The sequence below is a fragment of the Macaca mulatta genome, chromosome 6 (genome assembly GCF_049350105.2).
Source record: "Macaca mulatta isolate MMU2019108-1 chromosome 6, T2T-MMU8v2.0, whole genome shotgun sequence".
In the NCBI taxonomy this organism is placed as follows: domain Eukaryota; kingdom Metazoa; phylum Chordata; class Mammalia; order Primates; family Cercopithecidae; genus Macaca; species Macaca mulatta.
In genome coordinates, this window is record NC_133411.1 from 67,533,121 (window position 1) to 67,559,398 (window position 26,278).

The window sequence follows — 26,278 nt, forward strand, 5'->3', positions numbered from 1 at the left end:
AAGCAAATGTAAAAGAACAGAAATTATAACAAACTGTCTCTCAGACCACAGTGCAATCAAACTAGAACTCAGGATTAAGAAACTCACTCAAAACTGCACAACTACATGGAAACTGAACAATCTGCTCCTGAATGACTACTGGGTACATAACGAAATGAAGGCAAAATAAAGATGTTCTTTGAAACCAATGAGAACAAAGACATGACATACCAGAATCTCTGGGACACATTTAAAGCAGTGTGTAGAGGGAAATTTATAGCACTAAATGCCCACAAGAGAAAGCTGGAAAGATCTAAAATTGACACCCTAACATCACAATTAAAAGAACTACAGAAGCAAAAGCAAACACATTCAAGAGCTAGCAGAAGGCAAGAAATAACTAAGATCAGAGCAGAACGGAAGGAGACAGAGACACAAAAAAACCTCCAAAAAATCAATGAATCCAGGAGCTGGCTTTTTGAAAAGATCAACAAAATTGATAGACCACTAGCAAGACTAATAAAGAAGAAAACAGAGAAGAATCAATAGATGCAATAACAAATGATAAAGGGGATATCACCACCAACCCCACAGAAATACAAACTATCATCAGAGAATACTATAAACACCTCTACACAAATAAACTAGAAAATCTAGAAGAAATGGATAAATTCCTGGACACATACACCCTCCCAAGACTAAACCAGGAAGAAGTTGAATCTCTCAATAGACTAATAACAGGTTCTGAAATTGAGGTAATAATTAATAGCCTACCAACCAAAAAAAGATGGATTCACAGCCAAATTCTACCAGAGGTATAAAGAGGAGCTGGTACCATTCCTTCTGAAAATATTCCAATCAACAAAAAAAGAAGGAATCCTCCATAACTCATTTTATGAGGCCAGCATTATCCTGATACCAAAGCCTGGCAGAGACACAACAAAAAAAAAAAGAGAATTTTAGACCAACATCCCTGATGAACATCGATGCAAAAATCCTCAGTAAAATACTGGCAAACCAAATCCAGCAGCACATCAAAAAGCTTATCCACCACAATCAAGTTGGCTTCATCCCTGGGATTCAAGGCTGGTTCAACATATGCAAATCAATAAACATAATCCAGTATATAAACAGAACCAATGACAAAAACCACATGATTATCTCAATAGATGCAGAAAAGGCCTTCAACAAAATTCAGCAACCCTTCACGCTAAAAACTCTCAATAAACTAAGTATTGATGGGATGTATATCAAAATAATAAGAGCTATTTATGACAAACCCACAGCCAATATCATACTGAATGGGAAAAAACTGGAAGCATTCCCTTTGAAAACTGGCACAAGACAGGGATGCCCTCTTCCACCACTCCTATTCAACATAGTGTTGGAAGTTCTGGCCAGGGCTATCAGGCAGGAGAAAGAAATAAAGGGTATTCAATTAGGAAAAGAGGAAGTCAAATTGTCCCTGTTTGCAGATGACATGACTGTATATTTAGAAAACCACATTGTCTCAGCCCAAAATCTCCTTAAGCTGATAAGCAACTTCTGCAAAGTCTCAGGATAAAAAAATCAATGTGCAAAAATCACAAGCATTTCTATACACCAATAGCAGACAAACAGAGAGCCAAATCATGAGTGAACTCCCATTCACAATTACTTCAAAGAGAATAAAATACGTAGGAATCCAACTTACAAGGGATGTGAAGGACCTCTTCCAGGAGAACTACAAACCACTGCTCAATGAAATAAAAGAAGACACAAACAAATGTAAGAACATTCCATGTTCATGGATAGGTAGAATCAATATCGTGAAAATGGCCATACTGCCCAAGGTAATTTATAGATTCAATGCCATCCCCATCAAGCTATCAATGACTTTCTTCATAGAATTGGAAAAAACTACTTTAAAGTTCATACGGTACCAAAAAAGAGCCTGCATTGCCAAGACAATCCTAAGCCAAAAGAACAAAGCTGGAGGCATCACTCTACCTGACTTCAAACTATACTACAAGGCTACAGTAACCAAAACAGCATGGTACTGGTACCAAGACAGAGATATAGACCAATGGAACACAACAGAGCCCTCAGAAATAATACCACACATCTACAACCATCTGATCTTTGACAAGTCTGACAAAAACAAGAAATGGGCAAAGGATTCCCTATTTAATAACTGATGCTGGGAAAACTGGCTAGCCACATGTAGAAAGCTGAAACTGGATCCCTTCCTTACACCTTATACAAAAATTAATTCAAGATGCATTAAAGACTTAAATGTTAGACCTAAAACCATAAAAACCCTAGAAGAAAACCTAGGCAGTACCATTCAGGACATAGGCATGGGCAAGGACTTCATGTCTAAAACACCAAAAGCAATGGCAACAAAAGCCAAAATTGACAAATGGGATCTAATTAAACTAAGGAGCTTCTGTATAGCAAAATAAACTACCATCAGAGTGAACAGGCAACCTACAGAATGGGAGAAAATTTTACAATCTGCCCATTTGACAAAGGGCTAATGTCCAGAATCTACAAAGAACTTAAACCAATTTACAAGAAAAAATCAAACAACCCCATCAAAAAGTGGGCAAAGGATATGAACAGACATTTCTCAAAAGAAGACATTCATACAGCCAACAGACACATGAAAAAATGCTCATCATCACTGGCCATCAGAGAAATGCAAATCAAAACCACAATGAGATACCATCTCACACCAGTTAGAATGGCAATCATTAAAAAGTCAGGAAGCAACAGATGCTGGAGAGGATGTGGAGAAAGAGGAACACTTTTACACTGTTGGTGGGATTGTAAACTAGTTCAACCATTGTGGAAGACAGTGTGGCAATTCCTCAAGGATCTGGAACTAGAAATATCATTTGACCCAGCCATCCCATTACTGGGTATATACCCAAAGGATTATAAATTATGCTGCTATAAAGACACATGCACACATATGTTTATTGCAGCACTATTCACAATAGCAAAGACTTGACCAACCCAAATGTCCATCAATAACAGACTGGATTAAGAAAATGTGGCACATATACACCATGGAATACCACACAGTCATAAAAAGGGATGAGTTCATGTCCTTTGCAGGGACATGGATGAAGCTGGAAACCATCATTTTGAGCAAACTATCGCAAGGACAGAAAATCAAACACCGCACGTTCTCAATCCTAGGTAGGAACTGAACAATGAGAACACTTGGACACAGGGTGGGGAACATCACACACCAGGGTCTGTTATGGGGTTGGGGGAGCAGGGAGGGATAGCATTAGGAGTACCTACTGTAAATGATGAGTTAATGGGTGCAGCACACCAACATGGCACATGTATACATATGTAACAAGTCTGCACGTTGTGCACATGACATGTACCAAAGAACTTAAAGTATAATAAAAAAAAAAAATGGGAAAAGAGACAGAGACAAACTACTTTAAGATGGTCTAGCCATGATGCGCAAAAAATAAACTTAATAATATAATAATAAAAGTTGTATGTGATACTTTCCTTTCATTCAGTAAATATTATTTTATATAGGAAGTTTATTTTATAACACGTCAAGTCATAGAGGTGAGATAGGAAGGAGGCACACTTATGGCCTTATTAAGCCATATGAGGGATAAGTTTAGAAAACAAAACAACCTGGACAACATATAAATTGGCTATAAGTAGGTCATATATATTTATGTTTCTTGTTAAAATATATATGATAGAAAGAATTCATAGGTTTCATCCTCTGGCTTAAGATTGTGATATTACCTATTCATGTAGGAAAAGTTCTTCTTAATGTATAGGGAAAAAGGTTCCGATACATAGAAAATCCTTTGTTCCATTTTTTGAATTGATAGTGCAATTGATCAAGAAATAAGACACAGGAAGACTTGAGAACCTAGGTATTTTACAAAGTTTTAAAGAGAGAGCTCTTGGTCTTCTCGGGTGGGTCTCAAGGATCTGCTTTTCATTGTTGTGTTGTTTGTTCATGTAATGTGTGCTGCTTGCCTTGGTTGGAGCATGGTTCTATAGCAGAGCAGAATTCCAAAGGGATTGGGTGAAAGAAGAACCCCTAAGTTATGGCTTAACTTAACCCCTAAGTTCTGGTTTTCCCAGAACCAGTCTCTTAAGTAGCCTCTAAAATCGTCATCTTTTTCCAAATAAATATTATTAGTAATCTCTTTAAGAGTAACCCCCATCACCTCATATTACTCTCACATGCTGAGCTTTTAATACACATCAAGAAGAGTAAGCACACATCTCAGGTATTAAAATGTGTTTCCTCTGCAATCTCATTTTATATCAAATATCATTATGGTTATCTCATGTTGTAGAATATTACTGAACTAGATTCTATGTTGGCTGAACTCTAATTTTAGATACAGCTCAAGTTCTACATAGAAGCACATTTCAATGTATTGCTTTAGCTTGTTTCTGTAACATTTAAAGGTTCTGGCATAATGGAAATGATTTTGGAGACATTCTGAGTGCCTCTGTTGATTTTACCAGACTTGTGACCTTAGACAAATGTTTTAATCTCTCTTCCTCACTTTTCATTTTGCAATCAGAATATGAATATTAACCATTTATATAATTACAACAAAAGTTATGAGGCTAAAGTATGAGAAGAGTGACAGGCACAGACAAGAATTTAAATAAGAAATTGTTTGCTATGGTCTATTTAATGTATTACAGTATGAGCAAGAAAAGTGTTCAGATTTGTGCACATTAATTATAATATTAAAGCTGACATGGTTGAGAATATTTGCTCATTTAAAAATTTATAAAGTTGTTCATCAGGATTATGTAAATATACTGTAGAAGACCTTGAAATTGTATATGTTTTCACGTTTTGAATAAACAACCTAACTGAAGGAAAAAATAGTAAAAAAAAGAAAAAAAGTTACCCTCTAGTAATTCAAGTCCCCTTTTTCATAAGCTGGTGCCAGAGTAAACCAATAAAACATGAGGGATTTCACTCAAACGTCTAGAACCTTTACCAAAAATAGTCAACATGAAAAGTCTTTATACCTGCAATGTTTTCCACTGCTTTTCTCAGTACTATTTATAGATCTGACTTATATATTAAATGTGGTTCTTAAAGCTAAGCCAAAAAGAAGGAAGGCTGATAAAATTTTAAGCAGTTTTGTTTGTTTCAAAATCACACTGGACAGATCTGCAAAGAAAATGACAACTATTTGCAAATTTTTGTGAAACAAATGGAACTTTTACTCCAAATTCAATGTTTACCCTTAAAGATAATTGAACTTAATGACTCAAAACTTTAAATAGGAGGTAGTTACAAATGTATGTGGTTCCATTTTGATAAAGACCTGGGAGAGGATCCAAGGAGCAAAGTTATTTGCAAAAAAGTTAGGCAAGATTTGATGGAGTGTACTTGTTGAATACAAATGACTGAAAAGTATTTTTTAATCTGCTTCCTTGTGATGATAATAAGGTTCTGTTTAACACTAGATCTGCCAGTGAGCAGATAAAGGAAAGAATCTAAATAAGATTCATTTTCAAGAAGCCCGGAGTAGTCTATGGATTAGGATTTATACCTCCATTCTACTGAATATGTGGATCAGTTCTAAGAGATAAAAGAATATGAAAATAAGACATCAAAGGTTGATGCCTTAAGGGCTAAAGAAATATGAGCAACTCATAAAATGAATAGCATTTGAGTTTATACTCAGGGAGAAAAAAAAGGACTTCAAAGAGCAGTCATATTTATTCACTAGATTAAGGCAGACATTTTTCCAGTACAAAGTCTGTGACATAATTCTTCACCCCTGCCCAATCCCAGCCTCCATTTTCAAATATCTTGGTCATTCAGCAGTTTCTTTTCAAATAAAATGAAACAAAACAAAACTGTATTATTTTATTGACATTCTAGTCGCTTCCTTCACAAACTCCCAATAACTCAGTGTATTTATTCCTCCATAAAGTAAGTGCTCATCAGAAGAATGAGTTGTACACCAGGTTGGCCTTCTTTGCTGGGAAGATGAAGCTTGAAATGAAGTCAGTAGTTGTGGTTTACTCTATGTCTATAGCTGGCACTGTGCAGTGAGCCTCTGTTCTTAAAGGAATCTTATTTTAATCTTCTTGGGAAGGCAAGACATTCATACTTGAAACAACTATTAAATGATGCAAAACAACTTACAATTAAATGTAAATTACATGGTGGAGACATCAAATGCTACAGGAATTAAAAGAAATGAAGAAAAGATGTTTCAGCTGTTGTGTGGGATTACAGCAATATGTTGTAACTGGGTGGGAAACTATTAAGAGACTCCTGATAGGGAATGTGCATCCAGTACATCCTCTTCTTGCCCACATTCAGAGTCCCGCATAGAGATTTCTGGAAGAGCGTGGGAGCTGCTTCGGAACCAAGCCAATGTCTTGAGAAGGACCATGGATCTACAGTGATGTTTGAAGAGCAAGATTAAAAAGTATATTGTATCTCCATGGTCATTTGCTCCTACAAATCACAGGTTATTAATTGATTATAACTAGTAACACACTTAACAGTCTACTTCTAAAAGACTTTTACCAAACGTTACCATTAATAACTTTTGCTGAAGAATGTTCATTAATTCACACAATAACTACTCCTAGGTCAGCTCTCCATCAAGGAGGCACAGAGAGGTGCTCATAATCATGAAACTTTCCAATTGTATTACAGTCGGGACCCCCCAGGTATACCCATCTGACTTATATTTATTTATATCTAATCAAGGTCAGCCCCTTTGAAATCTCCATGGTCTCTAACCTTTTAGGATCTTCTTTTCTTTCAAAATTTAATGAGCAGCTAAAATCCCTGTCTCATATTTATCACAGAACTCAAACATCTAGGCTCTAATAATGCTTCTGTATTTTTGAAAAAAAAAGAAAAAACAAAAAAAGATCGAGTCAAGGATCATTTATTCCAGTGTGAGTTTTCTACCAACTGCTACCCTACTGACCCACCCCTCATTTACAAGGGCCCCTTCTTTACTCTTAGCTCCTCATAGTACATTATAATTGCTCCCCTAAGGCAGGAACTGCATCTTTTATGGTCATAGTATTATACCAAATGTCATCTCTGTGCATAACACGTTACATATGCAACACGTTTGATGAAATAACTAAATTGTTTCACTAGTTATCTGATAGTTTAACTACTCAGGCCAGTGGTCAAGTCACTCTTGTCTGTGCCCTACTAACTCTCTGCATGATGCATATTGGACCTTTAAGTCCTTTCAAGATGAACTACACAGACTGGTGACATATTCAAAAATGGTGTGTATTTTATTTTATTCTTTTTTTTTTTTTCTTTTTTGAGACATGGTCTCATTGTGTCACCCAGGCTGGAGTGCAGTGGTGCAAACACAGCTCACTGCAGCCTCGACCTCCTGGACTCAAGTGATCCTCCCGCCTCAGCCCCCCAAGTAGCTGGGACTACAGACATGTGCCACCACACCAGGTTAATTTTGTGTTGTATTTTTTGTAGAGATGGGGTTCCACCATGTTGCTCAGGCTGGTCTCAAACTCCTGAGCTCAAGTGATCCACCTGCCTCAGTCTCCCAAAGTGCTGAGATTACAGGCATGAGACACTGCTCTTGGCTGATTTAATTATTGTTAAACTGATTTCAACTCATATTATCTGCTCAAAGGCATTCAACTCGACGTGTGGAAATATTATGCTTGGAATCATTATGTGCTAATACCTTTAGTTATTGTCTTCTTTTTAAAATGGCAAAATAAAATATGATTCATGCATCTATAGGAAAGAAGAGTAAGTTAACATTTTAAAAAGTCAACTTTTGTTACTTACTACGGACTTGCTGGTTTACATGTATTATGCATTCTATCCTCCCAACAACCCTAGAAGGTAGGTGCATCTGAGAAATGAAAGGCTGAAAGTAAATAATCTGAGATAATATAACCAAGAATGGTAAAGCCAGGATTCAACTCAGGCCATTTTTCCAGAGTCTTAGTGTGTAACTGCTAATCTCTACTTCATTTATAATTTCATTTAACAAATATCCATCAAATGACTACTATAATTGGGCACTTATTCTAGGGATACATCGATGATACACATCCTGGCCCACATGGAGCTTACATTCTATTGAAGGGAGACAGACAATAAGCAGTATCTTAATATACGTTATACAGCATGAAAAAAGTGACAGGTGCGACGAAATTCATTGATGGGGAAAAGAGGGTGAGAATGGCGCTAGTGGAGAGGAATGCATTTGCAATGGTAAATAGAATGGTCAGGGAAGGCCTTGTTGAAAAAGTACATCTAAGCAATGATTTGAGTTATACTCTAACACATTTATTTGATGAGAAACCAGTAAAAGTTGAGAATACAATAGAGCAAAAAACTGGAGGAAAGTACTGAAGCTCTTGGTTTTTATCTTTTTAAAGGTATTTATTCCAGTCTCATACTTTAGTCAAACTTGCACATGTTTTATCGCTTGTATTATTTTTTTAAGTTCCTTGACTGGGACAACTGTGCTTCACACACAGTTTTAAATCTTTCCACAGTGCTTAGAAGAGTGGCTGCCACAACAAGTATCTGTTGAAGGAATGAAGGACTAATGGAAAGAGATAAACATATGAGAAGTAAAAAGCAGAAAAAAGACCACATCAGTAGTTACAATCATTAGTAAGAAAACCCCAAAATAGATCTAGTCTAGAAAATAAATTCAAGGAAGAGCCTTTTCCGATTGCGGTAATAAAATTGAGATAACATATTTGGGAAATATGTTTTGCTAATCTTGAGGATGAGAAAGTTTAATGAGAAAGCCTTCCTGATGGGGAGTAATTCGGGGTGAATCTAAATTAAAGGCCACATTGAGCAGACTAATAAAGTTATTCATCCATTGAATCAGTATTTATTGTGAGCCACCTAAGTACTAGGCACTAGAGGAAAATTCATTAATAGACAGTCCCTGAATTTATGTGCTTATATTCTACAAGAGACAGCTATTAAATCAAAAACTTACATAATCAATTAATTATAATTGTGTTAAATGCTATAAAAGAGGCACACAGAGGGCTAAAGGGGCTTAATCTTTCTGGGGGTACCAGGAAGGAGAACCTGAGGCCTGAAGGGCAAGTGTGTGGGCGTGGGAGTGGAATAATAGGAACTTTCTATGTTCTATGTACTATAGGTATTCAATGACTATTTATCAAGAATTACTATGTTCCTACACTACATGCACCAACACGTACCATCTCATTTACTCTTCACAGCAAACCAATGAACAAAGTTTTACTATGCTCATTTAACAGAAGAGAAAATTGAGGCTCAGCGAGATAAAATATCTTGATTAAGGTCACATAGGTTGTGAGCCAAGATTCCAGTCCAAACCTGTTTAGGATTTTCCCATATCAGTCAAATGTCAGGCAACCTGTTACCAAGATCTCTGCTATTCTGATGAGTTATTATTATATACTTGCTGAGAAACAACAGCCTAGGTAGTGGCTCAGAGTTGATTCAGGTCAGGGCAGGTTGATCTCAGCTAGAATAACCAATGAAAAGCCCAGTTGAATTGTCCCAGGGAATCTAGCCGTTGGTCCCACTTGATGTAACAAACTTTCCTGCCTTTATTTACTGATTTTATGCAGTGGACAAATACTGAAGCTCTACAGACATCAGTTTCAGCACTGTGAATATGAAAATGAATTATACATGCTCCTCTCTCAAGCAGCTTAGTCTAGTGAAGATTCAGGCCCATAAAATAAATGGAGTTTAATATGGCAAATGTTACAAAAATATTACAAAAACAGTATAGAAAGCATTTAGCCCAGTATAAGGCTCCTAGTTTTGCCTGAAGTCTTCTAAAAGAAACTGGCTTTTGGCTTGGAGGTTAAGTGGAGCCACAGAATACTAAGCAAAGGGAGGCAGAACAGCATTCTCTTTAGGGACAAGATAAAGTCTGCCATGCTTTTCAAACAGCAAAATGTTGGTTGGCTGAGATGTATATGAGGGTGTTGAAGGCGAGGGAAATGGCCCTGTTCCCACTTAAGCAGATCACATAGTAATTATCTTGACCCCAGACTTTCTACATTGCATGGATATTTGAGAAGTTGACTATGTTGTGGTTTACTCTCTGGTATGAGCCCTTTAAAACTATTACCCAATATGAAGGGTCAAGCAGAAGGAAAGAGATCTGAAGCACCACCATATACACCCACATTCAAATCCTATTACAGCAAACTTTACCTGTCAACTGACTTGTTTGAAAACATTAGAACACTAAATGTAAAAATAATGACAGCCCACACATGGTGCTTAGAGATATTTTTTCTATTTATTTATTTGAGGTTGAAAGATAGCAAGAACATGAAGAAATGGAATTTGCATGACAGTCCCAAAGCAAATCTATTTAGAGGAAAACCATAATTACATACACAGCTCTCTTGACAGGGATGACAGCAGTGAATCAACATTGTAATTCTAAAGACCTAAGTCAACCTGCATTTGACTCAAAAAACTACCTTCATTAGCACAGAATATCATTAGTGATCACAGATTTATATAAGGCTGTGTCTCTGAAAACAGCAAAACCACGTTGGCAGTTGCCTAATTTCCCTGAGAGTGGAGGTTTCACTTGGCCGTTGGGCTCGAGAGGCCTTAAAGTGGGCAGTTAGCTTGCTGGATTACGCAGTGTACTTTGTACCTCTGGATTACGTCTTCTATGAGGCTTGAGTCAAACAGAAGGGCTTACAATGCCAATGACTTTGACCATTTGAGATCTTGAAACAGAATTTCTTAACCTGTTCATTTCTACTGTTTCTCAATTGATCTATAGCTGGGGAAATGTAATTCTCTCATAATTCTGTAAAAAAATTATATGAATAGTTCCATGGAACACACAGAAGCAGGTACGTTAAATTATCAAATTGAATTTTTTGAGAGGGGAGAAATAAGAATCAGGAATTATGTAAATTAACAATTTAACATACTCAATATGGCAATCAATAAATTATAACTTCATAGCTGATGGTTATAAGTACCTCAACAATTAAAAGAATAATAATAAAATAAAAAGAGTTAACTCTCTGGCCACATCTTCCAAAATTATATAAAATAGAATCACGACTTACTGGATCCCAAAATCATTTTTAAAGTGTAGCATCAGCTTTCCCTGTGGGGGTCTTCTATTAGAATGATGGTATTAAGACTGCAGGAAATTAGGAATGCAGACTTTGGAGCTAGAAATGTCTGGTTCAAACACAAGCAGACCCAAGTGTCCAAGAAGTGGTAGCTATATATAATTATGATGGTGGTGGAGGTAATGGTGACTGCAGTGACCTAAACAAAAAAGAGGAAGATAGAAAGGATGATTTGGTGATCAAAGATCAATGGAACATTTGTTTATGGACACTGACTTTTGTCATTTCCTGATAAGTACTTAAGAACCAATAATATAAAATAGGGACTATTTTACATCTCTTTTTCAACCTGTATCAAAAAGGAATTTATTTTTTAAAAATCTTATCAAGGCTAGATTGATGCCAATTATCAGTATATCCCTCTTTTCAGTCACCATGTACTAGTTAGATCCAATTCAGACCGTCTACCTCCTAAGAGAATCTTAATAGCTTCATTTGCACAGGAACGACAGACTACTGATCAGACAGCCTCAGGCAGGATCCCTTTAGTTTGAGTAGACGGATTTAATCTAATAGTGCACTGAAAATCTAATAGCTGGTCTCCTGGGATCTCTGGTCACAAATTTTAATACCCTGCACAAGGAAATTGCATAACCATTACTGAACTCTATCCTGTTGCCAACTAGGAATATCTAGAAAACCAATAAAAGGAAGAACAAAACATTGAGAACTGCAGGGCTGCGTGATTACAATCTCTATTGGTTCTGGTTTAAAGTAAAATCAATTAATTGCAAACACAACTAAAGTAACTTGACAGTAGTTGGCTAAATAGAAAAACAATTTGTGGTATTATTATTTTACCAACAACCCAACTTTGGCCTATTACACCTATGACACTTTTATTTTCCTTCTATAAATCATGCCACAAAGGTTAAAAAATTAAATAATGACCTAGGCCTTTTATTACAATCAAAATGGGTAAGAATGTGACTTTGCAGAGATTAAATAAAACAGCTTTCTCTTCATGATTCACATTTATTGAATACCAAAAATAATAGGGGAGAAAAAAATCACAAGTAGATGTCACAGGTATATTTATATTTAAGGTACCTAATAAATGAACAAAGAAGGAGAATAAGTGTATAAATATCTTATATAAATGTATAGGCATATTTACTTATCTATTTACATGTATTTACATGCTAGATTTCCCCACCAATGCCCTGGACAGAACTCTAATCCCCTTATGACCTCCAAAATTTACACTGCCTATACCCAAACCTCACCTTCTTCTTCTGTCTTATTCATCAATTACCAATATCTACTCAGTAAATGATTGGTCCCCTTCTCCAATTGCATTCAGATCACATGCCAATCATATCCACTAAACATTTATGAAATTGGCATTCTTCCCTCAAGCCCTTAGAACCATGAACCCAGCTCAAGCCCAAGTGATGTTTTGCCCGAGCCATAGCAGGAGCCACCTTTTACATTCCCAGCCTTCAATCTTGCCACTAACACATTTATTCTCCATTCAGCCCCTAGAATCTGATCTTGTCACATAATTGCTTGGAATGCTTCATGGTTTGAGGATGAACCCAAAGTCCTTAACCTGGCTCGCCAGGTCCCCAGAACCTGAACCTTATTTATCTCCAGGCTCATGTCTTGTCACTGAACTACTTAATCATCCCTTCATCACCCATACCATGGGATTCCTTGCATCAGTGTCTCTGTTCCTGCTATTCCTCTCTGCCTGAAATGCTCTTCCTATTCCTCTCTCCACCCCACATTCATTCTTTAAGACTCAGTTTACATCAAATTTTTCACCCCAGAAAAGGTTAGGTTCTGCTTTTTGTCGCTGCCATAAAATCCTGAGCATAGTGCTCATCATGGCACTCACTACACATTTCCCTAATCTACGTAAATATTTGCTTCCCCTACTCTAATTGGAACTATTTTAATCTAAATTCCTTGGGAGAAGGTTCTTATTTATATTATTTATCTATGTTAGTGTCTTCAGTATACCAAGCACATAGTACTGTAGATACCCATAAAAGTTTTGTTAAATGAGTGAGTGAATGAGTGAGTGAATGAATGAATGAATGCTTTTCTCTAGAACAATTAATACTGAAAAAACAGATGTAAGCACGGTGGAGAAAATGCCATTCCTTAAAATTCAGGAATGAGAGTGACAGATGAGCCCAAGGAGTTTCACAATTATGGGAAGTCACACTCAGACGGTGAAAGTAGAAGTGCTGGCTGTGGAAGGTGAAGACTCCAAGAGGAGCAACACAGAGGTGAGGAGATGGTGCCAGCAAGAGAAGAAGGCTATGTGGTGCATAGTCGATGTGAATCTTCTTCACACCTTCTCAGAGCTTTAGTACAGTTCACACATGCTACGTGTTCTTGGATCCCTTGTGAAAAACAGCTCAATTCCTCTACAGCTTTGCATCCAGACTTGAGGTCCAGCAGAAGGTGAAAACATATAAGATGGACACAGAGGTCTGGAGGCAGACAGTGGCATAAAGGTGTCAGGTGTGGCCCTAACATAGAGGTCGTGGCAAAAGTTAATCACATTTCCAAGGGCCAAGAAATCACTGGTCAATAGAAATATGACAGGAAAGAATGAAGCGGGAGCGGGAAGCTAGGTGAAAGAGGTTTTCATACATCAACAGCAACATCACCTGGAAACAATTTTTGATTAGTTAGGCATTTACTAATTATGCCCGACTCTTTTTTTTTTTTTTTTTTTTTTTTTTTTTTTTTTTTTTGAGACGGTGTCTCGCTCTGTAGTCCAGGCTGGAGGGCAGTGGTGCGATCTCAGCTCACTGCAAGCTCCACCTCCCGGATTCACACCATTCTCCTGCCTCAGCCTTCCGAGCAGCTGGGACTACAGACCCCTGCCACCACGCCCAGCTAATTTTTTGTATTTTTTAGTAGTGATGGGGTTTCACACCATGTTAGTCAGGATGGTCTCGATCTCCTGACCATGTGATCCGCCCGCCTCGGCCTCCCGAAGTGCTGAGATTACAGGCATGTGCCACCGCGCCCAGCCAATTATTCTCTACTTTTAAAATAAATTATAATGGTGCTGAGAGAATAAAAAAATTAAAGGAAAGGGTTCAGTGAGACGTGATCATGCAACTGCACTCCAGCCTGCTCAACAGACAACAAACAAAGTTATCATTTGGAATGCTTCCCATGGCCAGAGGCAGTAGCTCCTACCTGTAATACTTGTAATATCAGCATTTTGGGACGCCAAGGCAGGAAGATCACTTGAGTACAGGAATTTGAGACCAGCCTGGGCAATGTGGCAAAACCTCATCTCTACAAAAAATACAAAAATTAGTTGGATGTTGTGGCACATGCCTGTAGTCCCAGCTACTTGAGAGGCTAAGGTGGGAGGATCACCTGAGCCAGGAGAGGTCAAGGTTGCAGTGAGCCATGATGGTGCCACTGGCACTCCAGCCTGGGTAACAGAGTGAGACCCTGTCTCAAAAAAAAAAAAAAAAAAATTAGACCAAAAAACAAAAACCAAAAAAGCCAAAATGCATTCAAGTACCATAAGTGAAAAAAGTGAGCTTCTTAGCAGCCAATATGCAAAGGGAACATAATCTCTTACACAGTTGGGAATTACTCAGAAAACCTGGAACTGTCTTCAATCCTAAAGCATCACATAGAAATGTTCCCTGGGTCTCACTGGGACAACACATTGAACAATAGCTTTACCAGAATGTTTTCTGAATATGGTATGATATCAAGAGTAATAAAGTTATTTTGGAAAAAAATAACTTTAGAATAAACACCTAAAAGTCTGCTGTTTTTGACCATAATTGCACATGAATGTATTGTTTTATATAAGCCACAAAGAATCTATTTTACATCACATTTTACAACTTACATTGCAAACCTCACTTCAGCCTTGAGATACAACTACCAATAAAAGAAACATGTCTTATTTTTAAAACTTTTTATTATTCATATCCTTGGCGATTTTCAGACAATGATTAACATGTGGTTAGTATCACCTTAATGGAGGAAGTACCTTATACTTCAAGCAACCCTCACCAAAAGAACAGATAATACATATGTATTGATACAGCATTACAAATTGATGATAATTCAAAAAGGCACCATGGAGCTTGTACTTGAGAAGGAATTTTCCCTTTGCATATTGAAGGGGGTTCTGGTGGTGTTTTCTTTGTCCCCAGCCGACTTCACGAAATGTTTCTACTTTGCACCCTTTGGGTTCAGTTGTTCAACCAGTTACAATTAGGTAGATTAGTAACTGGTTGAACAACTGTAATCAAAGAGCACAGATTGACTTGTTGTGGTCTACTAGACAGAGATTTGCTAGTGGTGTTCAGCAGGGCTCTGTCTGTCCTCTTCAATGTGTGCATGAATGACTTGAAGCGAGATATATACATTCAAGAAAAATTCATTAAACATTGAATCATTATCTAATATTTGCCTGCTATTATGACAGGTCCTGAGGGTACCAAGAAAATATCAGTTATATGGCTCTGATGCAAAGCTGGGGAGAAGGAGGAGTCAGAGGTAGAGGCAGAGAGAGTAAAAGAAAGGGGGGAGAAAGAGAGAAAGTGAGAGAGAGAAAGAGAAGGAGGCCATGTTACACAAGAGGAAATGTAACACATGACCTCCAGCTGGAAAAATTTGAATAAAAAAATAATTCAAGGACTGTGAGGGAGGTAACCCTTACAATTATTAGAATTAACATTTACTCATTGTCAATACTATGGAGCACCTATTTGGGAATTCACCTTCATTTATGTCACACAATATTATGTAGGTGACAAACTAACAAAGGTTATTTAACAATATAAACAAAAACACAAATGCCCTACTTTATTAAACTGAAAGCAAAGGAATCTCATCTCCTCAAAGCCCAGGCCATGCCCTGATATTAGTAAGGATGTCAGGTGAAACTCTTTCTTTCAACATTTATTGTAATTAGTGAAAACATGCTTAATGGGACACTATCATCTACAATGATGATACCATTTCTCAAATCACTAATATTTCTGCCATGGACAGATTTCTGTATCAGGGGACACCTTTGTCATTTCATCATCCAAATTTTAAGGATTCTTTTTCGATTCTCCAGCATTGACTGAGAATTTAAATGTTGCCAGCATTGTGCTGGAAACTGGATAAAAACAGGAGATAACACACTTGAGTTCCTACTCTCAGCGAATCCACTTACTGGATTGCTTTGCTATAATTCATGAATCCAGTGAGATTAACTGGTATTTTCTGCTGTTCAGAAAACTATTTTTTCCCCTTTTTGTATGGATCAGCAATAAACATTTACATCGAGATTGTGTGGTGTCCATGAACAAGGCATTCAGTGGGGTCCAAGTCTAGACTCGAATGGCGTCTCTCACATTTTTGACTAAGAGACAGTGTAGACATCAAAGTTTCATAATCCAACATACACACAAAATGGAAAAATGGAACCAGAATACTTTAAAATGTTTCCTTTGAAATATGTGTATGTTTCCATCAGGTTTATTTTAGTTCTCTAAAACTCTGTAATACTGAATACTCCAACTACCAGTATTAGTCAAAGCTGTTTAAAACCAGCCTTCCCTTATTTACAAAAGGCAGATTTTACAAGACAACTATCAAGGATAAACACAAAAAGAAATGAAAACTTTTCCACATCTAGCAATTCTCCAGAGTAAACTGGCTGTATATTGAACACAGCTGTTTCTGTGAGAGATTTTTCTTCTTTTGGAATTTAATATTGACTGTGCTCTTGTGGCATGAATATAGTAAATGAAAGATTGTTCCAGGCCTGAGAAGAAGAGAGGCCAGAAACAATTGTTCCCCCAGGTCCTCCCCTTCTTTAATAACTAAACTGTTGTCTGGAGCCTCCTCGAGTAAAAGCCCACCATTTTTCATGTCAATTACACACAAACAGAATGTTCTAGGACTTTTCTTGTCACGCCCCCTAAACTGAGGAAGACACAAACCCAGCCGGAAGGCAGTCATAAAGATAAATTTAAAAGTAAGAAGGCAAGCCTGAAATGCGAACATAGGAAAGAGCCTCTTATTCCTCACACTTCTCACTTTTCATTGACCATTGAAAGTTGTTTCTTACCAAATTGAATTCTTTGAAAAGAGAAACCAAGACAATTTTCCCCAGGCTATGGTAAATACATTTTCTTCCACATTTAGTTTTTGTTTCATAACAATCCTAATAAAATTAGATGCTTTTAGCACCTTAAATTAAGAAGACTGTTCCTGCTAATTTTCCCAGAACCTATCTGGGTTACTAATATTAATAGTTCCATTTTATCAGGTACTTAACTTTGTGCCAGGAATTGTACACAGCTCTCTATACACATTATGGTATTTATTCTTCCCAATAGTTTGAGGGAATCATGCTTGAAATAGTAATCCATTGATCACTACTTACTTTGATCTCTACTTATCCTTTTGTGGGATCAACTATGCAAAGTGGTGGATTAGAGCACAATGTTAAAGGGCAGTGCTCTGGAGTTAGATGGTCTGTATTTGAATCCTACCTGCCAGAAGTTGGGCAAAGTACAAAACGAAGATAGTAGTGCTACCAACCTCAAAATATAATTCTGGAGATTAAATTAGATTTAATTTGATTTAATATGATTGTTTGGTCCATCTCTAGACTTGTACCTTGACCACTAGTACTCTTTCAGAGATTTTTTGGTGTTTTCAAGAATGGCAAAAATGAAATTCTATACACACCCTGATATCCCCAAAGGCATTAGTGCCCTGGGGATTGGCCAGGTGGGCTACTAGGTTCCATTTATTTGGTTATGGATGATGTTCTTCACCCAAGTTAATCCTTTCACAAAAGCCCATTTTTGTTCTTTTTCCTGCAGCTTCCCTCAGAAGGTGTGGCCAGTGAGGATTTCAGGGTCACTTGTCCCCAGGTGGTATGGGAGTTTTAGCTCAGGAAGTGACTGGGTTGGGTGTGGGGGCCAATGAAGACCTTTTCAGCCACTAGCTTAAGGCTAACCCAGCATATACCCACCTTCTTGAACAACACTGGGAATCTGAGTAATTAAATGCTAGGATATCAGACATGATGTGATTAAATCAAAGGGCTGAAACAACAGAAATCTGACATTCTGTGCTCAAATTATAAGGTTATCAAATATGAAAACTAGAAATCTCTCTCCTCTAGGCAAGAATGAGAACATAAGTCTACCCAAATGTGGTCTACAGAAGTTTCAGGTTTAGCATCTTGCTTAAAGATGATGCTTCATGGTTTAGCGAGAAATGAATTCTAGAATGTATCATTTGCTTATAGGACATAATCCATATTCATAGAGATATTTTCAATATGGTAGAGCTAGTGGTAGGGTAGAAAGAACATAAAACTGACTATAAGGAACTATAAATCCTTTTCCTAGCTCCCTCTCCTTATGCACACATATATACATATTTGATAAAAGAATGGCCCTGAATAAATATTATAATGGTTTTCTTAAAACCTAAAGAAAATGGTATGCATATCAGTGATGATCAATTGTTTTTGATTATGGACAATAAAACCAAATTAGATTAATCATAAGGCAAAATTTCAAATGAAACGGGTAATATGGACATAGCATCTGGTAAGGTTTTATAGCAGAACATCAGCAAGACAGCAGAAACTTAATGCATGAAGTAACCTCTCAACTTTGTTAGAGAATTTCTTTTATATTTCTTGATAAAATAGTTTTTGCTGCAGTTAGTAACATCATTTTAAAAACTGTACGTCTTCTTATCTGTACACAGAAGTGAGGCATAAATAACCAGAGATTTCAATAAAAATACCTTCAAGTAAAAATGACATAGTACATGTTCAGAGACAGCAAATGGAAAAACAGTGGATTGATTTTTACAACTCTTTGTGAATTAATTCTTCAATGCAACAAACACGTATTGAATTACTGTTTTTCTTGGCACTGAAGGGAATAAAAAATGAGAAAATACAGTCTCTGCCTTTATGGTGCTCTCAGTCTTGTGAAAACTCATCCACAAGATGGTCACATGCATATGTTGGTCTAGTTGCAGGCCTTAACAAACTATGGCCCTCAGGCCACATTTAGCCCATAGTCTGTTTTTGAAATAAGATATTTTTTAGGTTTTTATTTTTTGTTTGTTTGTTTTTAGTTCTGGGGTACATGTGCAGGATGCACAGTTTTGTTACATAGGTAGATGTGTGACATAGTGGTTGTTGCACCTATTAACCCATCACCCAGGTATTAAGACCAGCAAGCATTAGCTGTTTTTCCTAATACTTTCCCTCACTCAACCACACTCCCGGCAGGCCCCAGTGTGTGTTGTTCCCCTCCCTGTGTCCGTGTGATCTCACTGATCAGCTCCCACTTATAAGTGAGAACATTCATCCATGTCCCTGCAAAGGACATTATTTTATTCCTTTTTATGGCTGTATAGCATCCCATGGTGCGTATGTACCACATTTTCTTCATCCAGTCTGTCATTGATGGGCATTTGGGTTGATTTCATGCCTTGCTATTGTGAACAGTGCTGCAATTAACATACCTGTGTATGTATCTTTGTAATAGAATGATTTATATTCCTTTGGGTATATACCCAGTATGTGATTGTTGGGTCAAATCCTATTTCTGGTTCTAGATCTGTGAGAAATCGCAATACAGTCTGCCACAATGGTTGAACAATTTACAATCCCAACAGCAGTGTAAAAGCTTTCCTATTTCTCCACAACCTCACCAGCATCTGTTGTTTCTTGACTTTTTAATAATGGCCATTCTGACTGGTGTGAGATGATATCTCATTGTGGATTTGATTTGCATTTCTCAAATGATCAGTGATGGTGAGCTTTTTTTTTTCATGTTTGTTGGCTGCATGAATGTCTTCTTTTGAGAAGTGTCTGCTCATGTCCTTTCAAACAAACCCTACAGCTAGCAGAAGACAAGATCAGAACAGACCCGAAGGAGACAGGGACATGAAAATCCCTTCAAAAAATCAAGGAATACAGGAGCTGATTTTTTGAAAAAAATTAATAAAATAAACCACTAGCTAGACTAATAAAGACGAAAGAGAAGAATCAAACAGACATAATAAAAAATGATAAAGGGGATATCACCACTGATCCTACAGAAATACAAACAACCATCAAAGAATACGTTAAACAGCTTTATGCAAATAAACTAGAAAATCTAGAAGAAATGGATATATTCCTGGACACACACACCCTCCCAAGACTGAACCAGGAAGAAGCTGAATCCCTGAATAGGCTAATAACAAGTTCTGAAATTGAGGCAGTAATAAATAGCCTACCAACCAAAAAAAGTCCAGGACCAGACAGATTTACAGCTGAATTCTACCAGAAATACAAAGAAGAACTGATACCATTCCTTCTGAAACTATTCCAAACAATTGAAAAGGAGGGGCTCCTCCCTAACTCATTTTATAAGGCCAGCATCATCCTGATACCAAAACCTGGCAGAGACATGACAAAAGAAAACTTCAGGCCAATATCCCTGATGAACATCAATGCAAAAATTCTCAATAAATACTGGCAAACCAAATCCAGCAGCACATCAAAAAGTTTATCCATGACAATCAAGTTGGCTTCATTCCCGGGATGCAAGGCTGGTTCAACATATGTAAATCAATAAACATAAATCATCACATAAACAGATCTAAAGACAAAAAGTACACAATTATCTCAATAGATGCAGAAAAGGCCTTTGATAAAATTCAACATCCCTTCATGTTAGTAATTCTCAACAAACTAGGTATTGAAGGAACATATCGCAAAATAATAACAGCCATTTATGACAAACCCACAACCAATACCATACTGAATGGGCAAAAGCTGAAAGCATTCCCCTTGAAAATTGGCACAAGACGAGGATGCTGTTTCTCACCACACCCATTCAACATAGTTTTGGAAGTTCTGGCCAGGGCAATCAGGCAAGAGAAAGAGAGAAAGAGATAGAGTGTATTTAAATAGGAAGGGAGGAAGTCAAAATGTCTTTGTTTGCAGATGACATGATCCTATATCTAGAAAGCCCCATCATCTCAGCTCAAAAACTTCTTAAGCTGATAAACAACTTCAGCAAAGTTTCAGGATAAAAAATCAATGTGCAGAAGTCACAAGCATTCCTATACACCAACAGAAGGCAAGCAGAGAGCCAAATCATGAATGAATTTCCATTCACAATTGCTACAAAGAGAATAAAATACCTAGGAATACAGTTAACAAGGGAATTGAAGGACCTCTTCAATGAGAACTACAAATCTCTGCTCAAGGAAACCAGAGAGGACAGAAACAAATGGAAAAATATTCCATGCTCATGGACAGAAGAATCAATATCGTGAAAATGGCCATACTGCCTAAAGTAATTGATAGATTCAATGATATTTCCATTAAACTACCACTGACATTTTTCACAGAATTAGAAACAACTATTTTAAAATTTATATGGAACTAAAAAAGAGCCGTATAGCCAAGACAATCCTAAGTGAAAAGAACAAAGCTAGAGGCATCACCCTACTGGACTTCAAACTATACTACAAGACTACAATAACCAAAACATCATGGTACTGGCACAGAAACAGACACACAGACCAATGAAACAGAATAGAGAACTCAGAAATAAGACTGTATATCTACAACCATCTGATCTTTGACAAACCTGACCAAAATAAGCAATGGGGAAAAAATTCCCTATTTAATAAATGGTGCTGAGAGAACTGGCTATCCATTTGCAGAAAATTGAAATCACACACCTTCCTCACACCTCATACAAAAATTAACTCAAGATGGGTTAAAGTCTTAAATGTAAAACCCAAAACTACAAAAACCCTAGAAGAAAATCTAGGCAATACCGTTCAGAACACAGGCACAGGCAAAGATTTAATGATGAAACCGCCAAAAGCAATTGCAACAAAAGCTAAATTTGACAAATTGGATCTAATTAAACTAAAGAGCTTCTGCACAGCAAAAGAAACTATCATCAGAATGAAAAGGCAACCTATAGAGTGGGAGAAAATCTTTGCCATTTATCCATCTGACAAAGGTCTAATATCAAGAATCTACAAGGAACTCAAATTTACATGAAATAAGATTTTATTGGAACACAGCTGCACATAGTTTTCATATTATCTATGGGTGCTTTTCTGCTATGATAGCAGAAAAGAATTAGGATGCAATCTTTATGGCTCCAAAGCTTAAAATATTTACCAGTCTTTCCCTTTTAAAAAATCCAACCTATGGTATCATGAATAACGGCATTTATTAGTTTAAATTAGACATCATTTTCAAATGGAAATTATCATATCATTATGATTACCCAGCTTGAGACCCTAGTGAAAAATACAAAATGTTGGACATTCATTTAACTAACATGGATTGTTATATAAAGTATAATGTATTAATAAATAGCTTATTATTGAAGAACAAAGCTACTTTACACATGTTGGTATAAAAAGCTATCTAGAAGAATTTATGTGAGAAAAACAAGGTATACGCAGAGTTTGTATTTATATAAAGAAAAAAACAGTTATCCATATATATGTATATTTCTATTATATTATTTATATCCATTGACTATTTCTAGAAAGTTACATAAAACTTGGTACAATCTTTCTCCTAGAGAGGGAACTACTAGAAATTTTTTCTTCGTACCAGACATTTGTATCATTTTGTTAGATAACCTAAAATCTATCTTAAAGTATTTCAGCACAAATAGTATAGTGTGTTTTTGTGTATGCACATGCACTGATGCACATGTGTGAGAAAGAAAGAGACAGAGATAGAGAAAGTGAGTCAAAGAGAGAGAGTTTCATTCTTCATCTCAGGGGCATTCTTTGAAACCTGAAGAACCATAATATGGAATCCATGCTCCAAATGTAGCTATTTACAAGAGTATCAACCATTGTTATCTTGAGCTGAACAAAAAGATTCATCAATTTACATGATGGATGTTAAAAAATCATTTTCATAGGTGAATTGAGAGGTATTCAAGAATTATGATTTGATTTAAAAATTGTCCTTTTATGACTGATGACCAGAAATACAGAAATCTAAATGGTGTCCTAAGCCTGGGGCTCCGATGGGATCTTGTGTCTTGTCACCTTAAGTGGAACCTGTCACCGAATTCAGACTAGAGAGGCAGCAATTTCTGTCTCAAGGACATTGCCACCTCTTCCTGATGTGGAACTTCCATGTAAGATGCTTATCACAATGTCTAAGGGACAGAAAGCTGGGAGTCTATAGAGCTTATGAGAATAGGCTCCATGACAGTTTGTGGCTCCTTGGTAACAAAAGCTTGCTGGTCAACAAAATTCAGTCCAAAACATGCTTTCATTACTACATTAGACATGATGGCTTGGCTGTGGGAGAGGATACAATTAATGTAGACTATGATATTCACCAAAAAGAATCTGATAACCATGAAGGGTCAAATTAGCTATGTCAATTCATGATGACTAATTTAAAAATAAATTGTTAATTTTGATAAAAGAGGTATTACCTAAGCTTCAATTAATAAACGTTCCACTTCTACTTAGGATGTGAAAGTCACTGTGAGTTTATGTTAATAGCATTGGCTCAAAAGTCTTAATTTCTCATCTGACTTTTTATTTAAATCAAGGATATCCCCTCCTCCAACCCAAATATATTTTCAGCAACACTCATGCCGAGCCTTATCTGGTGTTAAGAAGCTGTGAATTTGATAGTAGAATCATAACATTTTAGACTTAAAAAGTGCTTTCAAGAGCATCTATTTCTTCTACCCACTCAACTCATGGTTTTGTACTTGAGGAAATGGAGTTCCATGGAAGTAAAGGAACTTGACTAAAATGATCAAGCTAGAGACTAAACCAGGATCAGAGCCCTTTCCCTTGCAACCTGGGAAAAAGAATTCAAGTTGAAGAAATGAGGAAAAGTGTTTAATACTTTCAGCTAAGCACAAAATTCCTAAGAACTCTTCTCTATAAACAGAAAATCTAAACTCTCCAAAAGAATCGCATCCCCTTCACTGTAACAAAATCTCTGAAGTTATTTCACAGCTGAAAGCCAACTAACACCGATTCCTGGATGGTTTTACTAAAATAAAATTTTCTGAAATGCAAACTCACCTCCTAAGGAAGAATATGGATTTGAAAGAGGAAAGGGGCTAGTGGCGCCAATAACTTGCTACCTTGCTGAGAAGCTTCCAGATAGCCAGAAACACAGCAGGGAGTAGCAAGAAACAGAAGTTACAGATGAAGCAGCTCTTTAGCCACGAACTTGTTTCTGACAGCTCTTGTTGAAAAACCTGAGGACAGCTGAACAGAAACGTTAGTCCAGAGGCAGCCTCAGGACTCAAGTGCTCAAGGCTCTCATCTAAGTGTAAATATTCCAACTTCCTCTCATCCTTCTTCTACTGAGTGGAGGAGGAGACCAAAGGGAATAGACGATTTGAAGGCAGTTGCTAAATGAGAATCGCTGGGTGGTATGCAGAAAATACCATGGTTAGCTTAGATCCCAACACCATTTTTTAAAAATAAAGGAAGTAATAACCATTAGCGTAATGTGAATACAAATCCCAAGTCTCCATTACTTTAGATAGAACTCTGCAGGAGACCACAGAAGGAAAATCTGGGGGAAAAGAAGTTTCCAATCAATTGCAGCGGGTTTAACTGATTCCCTTCAGTGGGCACAGCATGGTATTGAGAGCTTTGGGGATTATTAGGGAAAGAGAGGACATGCTTTCTTTCCTTGAGAGCTTCTGATTCTGGGTGAAACATGGTGACTATGTGCATCTGAACATGCTACAAGCATATAAACAATTGTACAATGAAGCAGAACTATGCTGGCGCAGTGCCCAGGGAAGTGGGAAGAATTTAAGTCAGGAGCTTGAGTCAGGGATGAAACAGGAATGGTTTTATGAAGAAGTCAATTTTTCAGCTGAGTTTTATACATGAAAGGGGATCTCATTTAGCCGAAAGTACAGGAAGGGCCTGTACTTAGCATGAGAGGCAGGAAAGCAAGAAAGTCTTTATATAAAATATGGTAAAAGAATCGACAAAAGCTTCTGAAGCCTACATTCATATACAGAACTCATTCTTTATCCAAAATGTAATGTGGGGATTCATGAAGATGGCAGAACTTCAGTATTCTGCACATTAATAATGCGATGAGCATGGCATGTCTATGGCACTCTAATCCCTTAAAGTTTCACTTGTAAAATAATTATCCTTATTCTTATAACAGGGAAAAGAAAATCCTAGGCTACAGTAACAAAATATTTAACTTAATGTCAATGCTAAAAATAAAATAGTAAGAAACACTCTGATATTATATTTCACAGTTATCAGGACTGTGATTATAAATCCTATAAATGTCATATACTGATTAACCTTTTAGGAGGAAAAATACTCCATTTGTGTAGTTCTAACACTGTTTTTGAGATGAAGCAAAATTTCTCATCAATATTTCTATTCTGAGTGTTTAGATATTTAAAAGTCATATAACCTAATTTTAATTAGGTTATAAAGAAAAGGGTTAACCAATAGCTACCACCTAAGGAGCACTGACTGAACCAGGCATACGGTAGGAATTTTACATGGTTTTATATGTGATACTAACAGTAGCCTAAAAAGATACCATAACTCCATGTATGTTTTACAGGGAAATGAAGATGTAGAAGGTTGAATGAATGTGCCCTTGCTCCCAAGGCAGGCACTCCAAACCTGAGCATATTAACCAGTTTGACATTCACTTCTTAGAAGGTTCTCTATTGTTTTCTCTAGTAGGAACCGCAGAGGAAAAGACACAAATTCCATTCTGCTTTACCTCTGCAGTAAGTATGGAAATGTATCTCACATTATTTCTTATTGGTGTCTTTTCAGTTTTCCTATGTCTTCAGAGAATTCTTATCACTACATTAGGAAAATTTTCTGCATGCTGAAATATCACACTTCCATGGAATTGTTGTTGATATAAGACCATTATTTTGTCCCAAGAGTTCTCATAATTGCCCTTAGTATCACCCCTTAAGCCTCTTTCCACTGCAGTATTTATCTTCTCTTAAAAACAAAGTAACTAATATGTCCATTCCCATTCATTTATTTAGCCAGGCTGTAAATACTCCTCTGTTGCATAATCTTTCAATTCTTTCATCATACTTTCTTCTGCTCTCTCCACTCCCTTCAA

The 26,278-nt window shown here is 36.9% G+C and overlaps 1 protein-coding gene, 1 long non-coding RNA gene and 1 other non-coding gene across 7 annotated transcripts in view; all 3 read right to left on the reverse strand.

Moving 5' to 3' along the window:
• The window catches only part of PDE4D (phosphodiesterase 4D), a 1,577,486-nt gene that overhangs the window by 723,700 nt on the left and 827,508 nt on the right, over positions 1-26,278 (reverse strand). The window lies entirely within an intron of this gene.
• LOC144341232 (uncharacterized) lies at positions 13,812-14,581 on the reverse strand. The gene is made up of 2 exons (XR_013418106.1): positions 14,503-14,581; positions 13,812-14,418 (listed from the first exon to the last, which is right to left on the reverse strand). It is a non-coding gene; the product is annotated as an uncharacterized LOC144341232 (long non-coding RNA).
• MIR582 (microRNA mir-582) lies at positions 15,315-15,412 on the reverse strand. Its single transcript, NR_032627.1, has one exon. It is a non-coding gene; the product is annotated as a microRNA mir-582 (primary transcript).